We start from the raw sequence: 5386 nt of genomic DNA, 5'->3' as shown, positions 1-5386 counted from the left end.
GACAGGCGGCCCTTTCACCCCTTCCAGGCGGCGGGAATCCTCCCCAGCCCACCTCCTTCACGCCGATCCCTGCTTTTGGAGAGTGGGGTGGATCCCTAAAGTGACCCCCCGCCGAGCGGGTAAGGACAAACGAAGACTCCCACCGCTCCCACCCGGGGGGTGGGTGGGGCTACTGAGGCTACGGTGGGCAGGAAGGAGGGCTGGGAGGAAGGACCCAGTATCCTGTTTTAGGCTGAAGCAGCAGCAGCAGCAACAAAAGATAAACAAAATCTAGGGATTTGTTGTTTTCTCAAAAGCCCTTCAAGTCTTTGCCTCTCCCAGTGACTTTTCTTAATTGCAAGGGGAGGGGTTGGGTATGTTGCGTGTGCCTGCAGGGAGACCACGCACGCGTTTAGGAGGAGCAGGTAGCGACCTGCGTTCCCTCTGACCTGGGGCACGTGGGCACGTGGGCACGTGGCTTCACTTTCCTGAGCCTCCGTGTCCTTACCTGGGACGTGGGGCGAGGGTTAGGTGTGCGTCCGGTCCCGGGCCTGACAGACCTCAGGTTCCCAAGTGGAGGACGCTATGTTGTGCCAGTGAATGTGACAGTTGGGCCTGACATGGTGCTGGGCAGGGGGGTAAACCTTCCCACCGCCCAAGTAGAGCTTGCAATGCGAGATTTAACCCTGCTCCTCCGTGTGGACCTCAAAAATCAAAAGCCTTGGGGGGGGGGTCCCTAGTCTAGAATCTGAAGAGGCTGTGTGCCCACAGGGAGGACAGCCCTGGCCCAACACATCGGTGTCAGGGGTTGGATGTGAAGGCGCCCCGCAGGGCAGGAGGGCTGAGACCTTCCTTCCCCTCTGCCACCTCCCAGCCCGGAAATGGGAGCTTTCCTCACCACAGGAGCTTTCTCTTGAACTCTCCGCCCCCAAGCCTCACCTCCCGGAAATGGGCAGAGATCTGGCAGAGTTTGATAAATTAGCTTGTTCACTGACTTGCCAGGTGGGGAAAAAGGGCACCATTAAAGAGAACAGACTGAAGTTAAAGCGGCAAAGATAGAATTTAAAACACAAAACAAGCCTGGCCAGCATGGCTCAGTGGTTGAGCGTCAACCTATGAACCAGGAGGTCATGGTTCGATTCCCCGTCAGGGCACATGCCTGGATTGCAGGCTGGATCCCCAATGTGGGGCGTGCAGGAGGCAACCGATCGATGATTCTCTCTCATCATTGATATTTCTGTCTCTCTCTCTCTCCTTCTTACTTCTCTCTGAAATCAATAAAAAAGTAAATTAAAAGAAAACAAAAACAGAAAACTATTGCAACAGAGAAAGAGAGACTCAGTATAGAACTGGGCCTGATTCCCAACACAACCAGTAACAAGTGGGGATGTACAGCTGAGGAGCAAAGGGTAGGGCATTGGTGATGGCAAATGACTAAGAGGAGACATCAAGCCTGGGGGGGATTCTGACCGAGGTGATCAGATATCCCCCCGGGGGGGCAGTGGGTTTCTAGAGGTTGACCAGCTATTAAGGGTGAGGATGTCTCATTAAACTGACTTAGCAGGTTTCTTGCAACAACTGGATCCTACAGAGAGTACAGGCACGGACGCTGCTGGGGAGAGGGCTCAGGGGCGCCACTAAAGGCTGATCAAGCAAAGAATCCTTGCAGTCCCCTCTTGTTCAAGGCAAGAACCGTTCTTTTTTGCTCTGAAAACGTAAGTCCATGTCTCACTTGGTTGCCTTTGTTACCTTAGAACCAGCTGGACCGGCTGTTGAGACTTGGTGACAGTGGATGATGGCTGTACTGCACGACCCACAAGCCATGTAATGGGAGGGATACTTTGAAGATAAACGGAAAGACGAAGATTACAGGTTGAACCGGCTGGTGTGCCCCAGCCTGTAGATCTTCATGGACAGACTGGACGAAGTCCGTGACCTGTTGCCCTTCCTCCGCGGTGATGCGGGCATTTCTCCGTTATGGCAAAGATGTCAGGTGGGTTGCCGGGGACAGAGGTGCGGCAGTCGCTTCCGGTCACTGTGCAAGTGCCCCCTTCTGCAGCCAGGGTCCCGTGAAGGTTGATGCCAGGATGGAGAACATGGAGCTCGGTTTCTCGTAGTTGGGGAGTCACCAGGTCAAGGCCAGTGGTTAACCAGGGACAAGGTGGATTGCTAGGTCAACTGCCTAAGCAATGAATGTGGTTGTCCCCCCCTTAGCTGTGATTTCACTTTCCATGGTTTCAGGGACCTGCGGTCAGTCGTGGTCTGAAAATATTAAGTGGAAAATTCCAGGAAGAAACAATGCATACGTGCCCAGTTGGCTCAGTGGTTAGAATGTTGGCCTGTGGACCGGGGGTCAAGGGCTCGGTTGCAGGTTCCCTAGCCCCAGTAGGGGCATGTGGGGGAGGCAGCCCATCGATGTGTCTTTCTCATGTTGATGTTTCCCCTTTCTCTCCCTCCTTCCTCCCTTCCACGCTCACTAGAAATCTATGGAAAAGATATCCTGGGGTGAGAATTAAAAAAACAAGGCGTATATTTTGAGTTGCCATCGTTCTGAGCAGCGTGATAAAATCTCGTGCCGTCCTGCTCTGTCTTGCTAGGGACGTGAATCTTGCATGGGGCAGGGTCCCAGGCTTGGGAACCACTTCGATTTCTTGGGTGGTGGGGGACGAGGCCGCTAGTTTAGCATATTTATCAGCCCATCTATTTCCTCAGGCCTCATCTGCATTTTTTGTGTTATGACCCTCAGGTTTCCTTTTATTTTAAAGGTTTTAAATTGATTTTTAGAGAGAGAGGGAAGGAGAGGGAGAGAGAGAAAAAACACACACAACATATACATCTATTGGCTGCCTTCTGCACGAGATTGAGCCCGAAACCTGGCATGTGCCCTGACTGGGAATTGAACTGGCACCATTTGGTGCATGGGACAGTGCCCAACCAACTGAGCCACACTGGCCAGGGCTGTCCCTCAGTTTTTTGTGTTTTGTTTTTTTTTAATAATATATTTTTATTGATTTTTTTACAGAGAGGAAGGGAGAGAGATAGAGAGCTAGAAACATCGATGAGAGAGAAACATCGATCAGCTGCCTCCTGCACATCTCCTACTGAGGATGTGCCCACAACCCTGGTACATGCCCTTGACCGGAATCGAACCTGGGACCTTTCAGTCCGCAGGCCGACGCTCTATCCACTGAGCCAAACCGGTTTCGGCTGTCCCTCAGTTTTAACTGTAGTGATCTGCTGGGGCAATAACAATGCTCTAGAAATTATGCTGTTTGGGGTCCATCTGTTACTGGGGTACCAGCTGCTGTCACGAATCCCCCGTGTTTCTATAACATACCAAAACCAAGTACCAGCCCAAAGGCACAGCGGATATCAGCGTGAATGTTAACCTTCCCTCTGCTCCTGTGCAAGCCGAGTAAGAGCCACGAATTCAGTGACGTGGGCGGATCTGGCATTGGGCAGGGCTCGGTATTCTAGAACCTCATGTTGGACTGTAACGGCATACCCAGCCTCCTTCGGGAGGTGAGAGTCATGGACGGGAAGAGGAAGGTCAACTGGGGAGAGGGGGTTTTCTGGTAAAGCTAGCCTAGGACAGGATAATGATCTGGTGCGAATAATACAGTTGTGGGGCGTCCCACCTGTGGGTGAAGGAGGCAGTGACAGTGATGTATGGTGATGGGAGAGGGAGGAAGGAGTAAGATTTCATAGGAGGTAAGCTGAGACGCAGAAAAGTGCTGTATATTTTATTAAGCGACGGGGTCTGCATCGCCTACGGAATGTGTATGTCGAGCGGGTGACCTAATACTACATCAGAGGTCGCTTAGACAAGTGTGGTGGTTGCAGCCGTGGCTCACAGGGGGATATATGCCTTGGCCTCTGGGTCAAAGGCCAAACTATAATATCCCAGGGGTCTCTGGTGTCCATTATGCTTCAGGGATAACATTCCAAGGGCATGACCCTCTGCTTCATGCACAAGCCAAAGGCAGGGAGTAACTGAGAAGTCCAAGGATGGGAGGTGAAAGAGGTTGAGCATCGACTTATGAACCTGAAGGTCACAGTTCGATTCCCGCTCGGGGCACATGCCCGATCTCCAGTGTGGAGCCTGCAGGAGGCAGCTGATGGATGATTCTCTCTCATCATTGAAGTTTCTATCTTTCTGTCCCTCTCCCTTCGTCTCCTGGGTCTGGGGATGCTTCCCTAGTCATGGCATAGAGGGGTGAGTCAATCATGGAGAAATGAGGCATCCACATCTGATCCCACAAGACCTAAAACACTTCTCCGTTGTCATTTTCTGGGAGAAGAAAATGTTGAATCGTGGAGGCTCTGTCTGTGGAGACGGGTTACCTGCAGCTGAAATATCATGACCCAGATACAGAGAGAACAGTTGGAGATTGTCTCCAGCCACCTTGCGGCCCTTTCTCACTCCTGGCTCAGGAAGGTGTTCCGTGTCTGGGGGACTTGTCACGACTGTCCGAACAGAGAAGGAGGTCATCTGCATATTGGCATACAGCGGAGTCTCCTGGGAACTTCAAGTCCCTCCACTTGGCAATTAGGGTGCGCGAGAAGGAAGGAGGAGGAGCCTCAGTCAATCTTTGGGGCATAACAGTCCTAGTATATTGTTGGTTATCCCAGGTGAAGGCGAACAAGTATTGGGATGCCGTACAAAGGGGGTCCTAAACCAGACGGAACACGAATAAGGTCTGAAATGCTGGGTGTCGGAAGGGACATCCGACAGGATAGTGTTGGGATTAGGCGCCGAGGCATATCTGGTTTTGACAACTTCACTGATAGATCGCAGATCTCGGACTAACGCGTGCCCTTGCCTATTTGGTGTTTTGACAGCCAAACGGGGAGTATTGCATAGACGAGGAGTGGGGACCAGACGTGTTTTGTCTAACAAACCTTGGGTTATTGGGCAGAGTCAGTCCCTCAAGTCCTTCTGGCTTTGAATGACGCTGGGAAATCATGGGCGGCGGGGGGGCAAGCAGACTGGATGGAGGCAAAGGTCTGGGTCGCACTGTCTGATGGTGGTTATGATCCAGATCCCAGTAACAGCACGAAGAACTGTTAAAGAGAACCAGAGCTGACAGAAGTTAAAGTGGGAAAGATGGATTTTACTCAAAAAGCTATTGCAGAAGGGAGGGGGGGAGGGAGAGAGAGAGAGAGAGAGAGAGCGAGAGAGAGAGAGAGAGAGAGAGAGAGAGAGAGAAAAACTATTTCAAAAGGGAGAGACTTCAGTATAGAATGGGGTTCAATTCCAAATTACAACCAGAACAAGTGGGGATTTATCAACTAGGAGCAAATTGTGTGTGTGTGTGTGGGCATTGATGAATGGGAACTCACCCAGAGGAGATGAGGTCAGGCCCAGAGGGATTCTGGCTGAAGGCAGGCCATCAGGGGGAGCAGC

The 5386-nt window shown here is 51.8% G+C and overlaps 1 long non-coding RNA gene across 1 annotated transcript in view; it reads left to right on the top strand.

The window, feature by feature from the left end:
- Nucleotides 1–6: 6 nt before the first annotated feature.
- LOC107181876 overlaps nt 7–5386 on the top strand; it is a 19709-nt gene continuing 14329 nt past the window's right edge. Inside the window, exons 1-2 of the long non-coding RNA XR_001512588.1 lie at nt 7–119; nt 1734–1972. This is a non-coding gene — a long non-coding RNA (uncharacterized LOC107181876). The remainder of the gene's footprint in view (nt 120–1733; nt 1973–5386) is intronic.

Source organism: Myotis davidii, unplaced genomic scaffold (assembly GCF_000327345.1).
Source record: "Myotis davidii unplaced genomic scaffold, ASM32734v1 scaffold590, whole genome shotgun sequence".
NCBI lineage: Eukaryota > Metazoa > Chordata > Mammalia > Chiroptera > Vespertilionidae > Myotis > Myotis davidii.
This window is presented reverse-complemented; position numbering and strand designations above follow the sequence as displayed.